We start from the raw sequence: 7,849 nt of genomic DNA on the forward strand, positions 1-7,849 counted from the left end.
CAAACAAATATTCCTTAAAAAAATCATATCTCATAGTCAAATGATTGAAAAACGTTTCATGTGCTTTCAGGATAATGCTTGATGCTATTTATTATAAGCTATTAGGCTACTATTGCTACTGTTACAATAGCCGACTATAACTAGGCTAAATCATAATAATCATTATTATTAGGCCTATAATTATTAGGCAGTCATTTCTGCCATAAATCGGGGGACATTTGTCTGATACAGCCACTTGCTCTCCCACCGGCGAGTATGGCCGTTTTATTCCTCCAAACGTTATCCAGAGGGGGTCAGCCCAATGTTCCCACGGCCCTTTGGTCCCACAGCCCATTGGTCCCACATTGCTAAGACTTTTGCGTTTTTTCAAAATTAGGCCCAATGGTCCCACAGCCCATTGGTCCCACATCACTAAGATTTTTACATTTATTTTTAGGTCTGTTGGTCCCACAGCCCATTGGTCCCACAGTCCATTGGTCCCACATCATAAACACTTCAATGGTCTGTGGGACCAAGGGACCCACTAGTTTGACGCCCTCTCGGTACTTCACATGATAATCAAACATTTTAAACAAGCGATTTAGGGTTAGGGTTAGGTTTAGGGTTAAGGTTAGGGTTAAGGTTAGGGTTAAGGTTAGGTTTAGGGTTAGGTTTAGGGTTAAGGTTAGGGTTAGGTTTAGGGTCGTATGACGTAAGCGGTAAGTACCGAAAGAGCCTTGAACTAGTGAGTCCCGTGGGACCAATGGGCCTAGAAATTCAAATAAAAAAGCAATGTGGGACCAATGGGCTGTGGGACCAATGGGCTGTGGGACCAATGAACTGTGGGACCAATGGGCCTAAAAAATGAAAAAAAGTCTTAGTGATGTGGGACCAATGGGCTGTGGGACCAATGGGTTGTGGGACCAAAGGGCTGTGGGACAGGTGGGCCGTGGGACCAATGGGCTGTGGGACCAATGGGGCGTGGGAACATAGGTACGCTCCCATGCAGAGAGACCGATGAGCAATTTCATATCCTATTTTGAGACGGGGCTCCACTTTGAGCTGGATGTGCGCGCGTCTAGCGTTGTCTGCCTCACCAATAGGTTATCACCATATCCTAAAGTTCCTCAGTGAAAATATTCTGAAATATATCTGAAGGACGTGCTTCCTCAAATATTGGCACCTTCGCCAATTGCCCCGAGTGTCTGAGTGAAGTTTTGGTAACGTCGGGGGCGAAATCTAGCTGGAAGCCACTCGCCCACCTCTTCATGCGGCCGCGGCAAATCACATTCCTGCTCTCTATCTAAAGGGTCTTCAATCATATTTCCTTTCCTCGATTAAAATTTCTTCATTACCTTTCAACTGAACATCACGTTCGCTGTAACAGCGTGTCTTGCGAACCACAGCCTTCTTCTTCTTTTTTTTTTTACCTGTGTGAAATGGCTACAACCCACGTCTGCAGAAGCAAGCGTGGTTGATTGCGTTTGACATTTTTGTCGACGAATCAAACTTTTTTTTTGCTACATAATCTTTAAAAAAATCGAGAACACCCACCTCTTGTGTATTTGAACAAATGTGGACCCCAGAGCCTTTACAAAAAGACAACTTTTTAAATCCAAATTCAAACAGTTACTCAACATTCTTAACATGCTACCTAAAACTAGAGTCTTGCGATTTTTTTGCGAAGATTAACCAAAGACATAGCTTCATCTAAATACATTTAATTACAATGTGCAGGTCCAGGAATATCATTGCTGCTCAGGTATGTCAGCATACACGGTTTTATTATTGACACGGGCAAATTGTCTGTGGCATCCGGCCCTTAGGTCAATATTCTAAACCCAATGCGGGCCTCGGGCCGAAATAATTGCCCAACCCTGGCTTAGGGGGTCCTTTATGGTAATAATGATAAGGATTGTACCAGTCTACAAAGGTTTCACATCTACAAACATTCGGGTTGTGAGGAGGGGCAAGAGGCTAAGCATTTTTTGAGTGACAGCAGTTTCCCCCAATCAGTGGTTGAAGAAGAGTGTGCAGCCAGGGGTGTGCAGACAGGAATTGTTTACAAACGTGCAACCCATGTATAGTACTTACAGTATCTCCATGACAACACTTGGCGGGAAAGTATACGTGTGCTTCTTCATGCAAGTCAAAGATGACTTTCTCTTCCTCTGTCTTAACCCATTGGCGCCTGAGCCAGTTTTTAGAAAAGGTCCCCAATGCCTGAGGGTTTTTTGAGATAAGAAAAATTGGTTGAAAACTCCTATGAAAAATTCAATATCTCAGCCTCTGGAACACATATGGACATGGGACAAATTGCATTTAAAAGGTAAAATCCTCTGCTTTCACGGGATTATGTTCATTCAGCATTTACACTAACACATATTCCTTAAAAAAATCATATCTCATAGTCAAATGATTGAAAAACGTTTCATGTGCTTTCAGGATAATGCTTGATGCTATTTATTATAAGCTATTAGGCTACTATTGCTACTGTTACAATAGCCGACTATAACTAGGCTAAATCATAATAATCATTATTATTAGGCCTATAATTATTAGGCAGTCATTTCTGCCATAAATCGGGGGACATTTGTCTGATACAGCCACTTGCTCTCCCACCGGCGAGTATGGCCGTTTTATTCCTCCAAACGTTATCCAGAGGGGGTCAGCCCAATGTTCCCACGGCCCTTTGGTCCCACAGCCCATTGGTCCCACATTGCTAAGACTTTTGCGTTTTTTCAAAATTAGGCCCAATGGTCCCACAGCCCATTGGTCCCACATCACTAAGATTTTTACATTTATTTTTAGGTCTGTTGGTCCCACAGCCCATTGGTCCCACAGTCCATTGGTCCCACATCATAAACACTTCAATGGTCTGTGGGACCAAGGGACCCACTAGTTTGACGCCCTCTCGGTACTTCACATGATAATCAAACATTTTAAACAAGCGATTTAGGGTTAGGGTTAGGTTTAGGGTTAAGGTTAGGGTTAAGGTTAGGGTTAAGGTTAGGTTTAGGGTTAGGTTTAGGGTTAAGGTTAGGGTTAGGTTTAGGGTCGTATGACGTAAGCGGTAAGTACCGAAAGAGCCTTGAACTAGTGAGTCCCGTGGGACCAATGGGCCAAGAAATTCAAATAAAAAAGCAATGTGGGACCAATGGGCTGTGGGACCAATGGACTGTGGGACCAATGGGCTGTGGGACCAATGGGCCTAAAAAATGAAAAAAAAGTCTTAGTGATGTGGGACCAATGGGCTGTGGGACCAATGGGTTGTGGGACCAAAGGGCTGTGGGACAGGTGGGCCGTGGGACCAATGGGCTGTGGGACCAATGGGGCGTGGGAACATAGGTACGCTCCCATGCAGAGAGACCGATGAGCAATTTCATATCCTATTTTGAGACGGGGCTCCACTTTGAGCTGGATGTGCGCGCGTCTAGCGTTGTCTGCCTCACCAATAGGTTATCACCATATCCTAAAGTTCCTCAGTGAAAATATTCTGAAATATATCTGAAGGACGTGCTTCCTCAAATATTGGCACCTTCGCCAATTGCCCCGAGTGTCTGAGTGAAGTTTTGGTAACGTCGGGGGCGAAATCTAGCTGGAAGCCACTCGCCCACCTCTTCATGCGGCCGCGGCAAATCACATTCCTGCTCTCTATCTAAAGGGTCTTCAATCATATTTCCTTTCCTCGATTAAAATTTCTTCATTACCTTTCAACTGAACATCACGTTCGCTGTAACAGCGTGTCTTGCGAACCACAGCCTTCTTCTTCTTTTTTTTTTTACCTGTGTGAAATGGCTACAACCCACGTCTGCAGAAGCAAGCGTGGTTGATTGCGTTTGACATTTTTGTCGACGAATCAAACTTTTTTTTTGCTACATAATCTTTAAAAAAATCGAGAACACCCACCTCTTGTGTATTTGAACAAAACATTGTGCATTGCATCTCTCATGCGTCTTGAAAATATTGACAAATCAATAATGTTGCGTTTTGCAACAACCGGCGTCAGGGCCAATGTTGCGTAACGCAACAACCGGCGTCAATGGGTTAAATGTCATTGCTGTTAGTCATAGTGATTGCACAAGTTACACAGTGCAAAGTAATAAAGCCCCGATTTAACCCCTCATATATGGTACAACATATAGACTTGTGTAATCCAGATGACTTGAAAACCACGCACCAATTTTCAACTTCAGCAAGAATTATCAAAATCAGGCCAGTGATTCAAGCCTTTTGTTTGTCAACACCTCATTTGAGCATCTTTTTTTTTCTCTTCATGCCCAGGCCCAGCTTTTATTCACATGAAGAGGAGAGTAGAGTAGAGTAACTTTATTGATCTCCCGGGGGAAAATATGGGGTGTGGTACTCACAGGAATGTGCCCCCTCATCGTGTCTTGAGCTGGTGATGCACTTCCTGTTTTTGTCTGTCTGCTGGGCTAATACTAAACAATGATTGACTGTAATTTCACCACCATTCATGAATATTAGCCCTTTATATTATTGTTACTGGGGAATTGAAGTGGTTTAGTAGTGATATTATCAGAAATACACCAAAACAATACACATAAACAAGTGGAAGTGGTTCATTTGGTTTGGTTTGCTCAATTGGAAGTGGTTAATTACTTAGGCGACAAAGTATATTGCACATATATAACAGATAGATTGTGAATATAATGTGATATGCCTTGCTTTTGATCTTATCACTGATGCAACAGCTCCATATCAGAGATGTTATGGTTTGCTGCTGGGCACAGGGCCAAAGCTACTGTAGTGTTCCATCTTTCGACCATGTGTTTTACAGGTGTTGGCAAAACAACTTAAACCTTGGCAATTGACTCACTCATTTCCTCATAAAAATGTAGATGAATGGTTGGAGTTACTTTTGTGCTGCCAGATAAACTCTGAATCTCTGACCTGTTAAAAGCAAGGCTGGATGAGAAAGATGGGCTAAAAATAAACTAGCGGGCCAGTATGTTGGTGTTTATGTCTGGGTGTTTGGGGGTGGCGTGAGGCAGGGGTGGGGTAAGTCACCCAGCAAATCAGGCACTTGTCATGCCACATTAGCAGCCACTCACAGAGGGCCAAGACAAATCACTCCACACGCAGCACACTAATTATGCATATCATGTAAGCAGTGATGTGTCTTAAGTTTATTGTATTACCATGGCAACATTAAAATCCCCCAAATGCTTGCCTGGCTTATCAGCCTGTCCATCTCATAGAACCTGTAAACAAAGACAGACAGAAGAGGCAACATAGCTATGCATGCACACTGCACACAGATATAAAACAGTAAGACATCCCTGTTGTGTCAGGAAACTTTTGGGATGAGAATTTAAAAGTAGCCACAAGAATGGAGGAAGTTCAAGTTCAGGTTCAAGTTCAAGTAATTTTATTTGTCACATACATGGTATTGTAGTGAAATGATAATGGGGTCATCAGCTCTGCATCTTAAGAATTAAAGAAGTAAAGTAAAAAGGGAAATAAGAGGTGAGAAATAAGTTAAAGAAAAACAAACAAAAAAGATTATTTAAAGGGACACTCTGTGAGATTTTTAGTTGTTTATTTCCAGAATTCATACTGCCCATTCACTAATGTTACCTTTTTTATGAATACTTACCACCACCATAAAATTCTAAGTATTCATTATGACTGGAAAAATTGCACTTTTCACACATGAAAAGGGGGATCGTCTCCATGGTCCGCCATTTTGAATTTCCAAAAATAGCAATTTTTAGCTGCAAAAAAGACTGTACTTGGACCACACTAGAAAATATCTGTTTATTATTTAGTAAACTTTCATGTAAAGATCAAATCTGGCAATCGGCAGCCCAGTTTCAATGCGCAGCATAGTTGCAGTACCTTTTTTGACCATTTCCTGCAGTGTCCCTTTAAAAAAGTCTCTGCTCAGCAGGCTCACTGCCTGGGGGTAAAAACGTTTCCTCATTCTTTCTGTACTGGCCTGAATGGTTCTGAGTCGTCTGCAGGACTTAAGTAGGGTGAACATGTAAGAGTTGGGGTGTGAGACATCCTGCATAATTTTATTAGGCCTGGCTCCCACCCTCTTAGTGTAAAGACCCAAGAGTCCTGGAAGGTTGGCTTTGATAGAGCGCACCACTCTCTGTAGGTCCTTCTGTTGTTGTTGTGTGCAGCTTCCAAACCAGGCCATAAAACAGCCTGTTAACACACTTTCCACCGCTGATGAACAGAAGGTGGTCAGGACGGTAGTGGAGACTTTAAACTTCCTCAGTAGGCGGAGAAAGTACAGCCGCTGCCTGGATTTCTGGAAGGCAGGCGCACGTGCAGGGCCAGCTTGTTCCACATAATTCCAGAGGCTGCACTGCAAGGAAAGGGTGAAGGGCTGCTGAGTCGCTCTGCAGCTATGTGGAAGTGTGTGGGCCACAGCCTCAGTGGCAGGGCTAAGGAGCAGTGTAGCCCCATATTGTGTGCTGTTCCGTCTGTGGAATGTTGTAGTAGACACTTTACTACCATACTACTGAAGAGAGAGAGAAGAAGTGTAGAGAGACAGAAAAGCAAAGGAATGCAAAGAAAGATAGAGAAAGAGAAGATGTGGGTTCATAGCTTCAACAAAAACAAAGCTGCCAGTCAGAGGGTTCAGTTTAGGGGATGGGTGTCTTGGAAGGCCTTAAAAAATAGCAGCCAGGGGCTCGTATCCAGTTCATACAGGATATCCTCTACGAACTGGAGGTGAGCCCCTATGACTATGACTCACCCACCACTCCACATGATTCCACATACCAAACACACTGTACCCCCTCACATCCAGTCCAACATTCTCAGCATGAATGCTGTCTCACATTTCACTACCTCATGCCCTCTATATCAAATAAACACATTACGTCACATACGTACATCGCAGGTCACTTCTTAAGTCCATGGAGTCCCCACACACAGCCTATGCCCAGGCGTGTGTGTGTGTGTGTGTGTGTGTGTGTGTGTGTGTGTGTGTGTGTGTGTGTGTGTGTGTGTGTGTGTGTGTGTGTGTGTGTGTGTGTGTGTGTGTGTGTGTGTGTGGGAGAGAGAACATAAAACTTTAAAGCAATTAGTCAATGAGAGTCAGACAGACTAACATTGTATTTTTATAAGCTACAGAAGCTATACTACTACTAAGCTGTATGTTTGAACAGCCATTGGCTTCGGTTGGATGAACGGCAACTGCTTGTATTTTGCTGTATCTTGTTCATGTCACATTAACAGTTGTAATATTTTTTTGTACTTTTTTCTTTTTTTTTAAGTAACAAGCTTCTGTTCGGGATGACTTGGTCAAGGCGTTGAAAACTGATTTACTGATTTAAGGGTTTTATCCTGTTTAGTTCTGCAAATTAAAACAGCGCTTTTGCTGGAGTTAAACTTCACAACGGCAAAATAAAAAAAATATTCTTTACAAGGATGCTTCATAGCCTCGTCAGCTTACCTAATATAATTTGTCAAAAATTGTTAAAACAATACACGACACTAAACACTGATAAAATAGAGAGACGTTTACGTTGTTGTGTAAGAAGGAAAACAAGGAGCCAGGCACAGGAAGGGGTCAGGCGTACGTGCAGGGCCAGCCTGTTCCAAAGGCTGCGCTGTAAGTAAAGGCTGAGGGCTGCTGAGTCACCCTGGAACTATGTGGAAGTGTGTGGGCCACAGCATCAATGGCAGGGTTAAAGGGCAGACCAGGTCAGCGGGTCCATCATGCCCCAGACTCAGTTGTGAGCCATTGAAATGCATACAATTTCAAAACGGGAAATACAAAGTTATTGAAGTAGATTTCAATCCTTTTCGGTAAGATTTCCACAACTCATCACACTTACATAATCACTCAAGGAAAAAAAACAGCCTCACTACCACTGAACGTTTTATT

The sequence above is a fragment of the Engraulis encrasicolus genome, unplaced genomic scaffold (assembly GCF_034702125.1).
Source record: "Engraulis encrasicolus isolate BLACKSEA-1 unplaced genomic scaffold, IST_EnEncr_1.0 scaffold_889_np1212, whole genome shotgun sequence".
NCBI classification, from domain to species: Eukaryota; Metazoa; Chordata; class Actinopteri; order Clupeiformes; family Engraulidae; genus Engraulis; species Engraulis encrasicolus.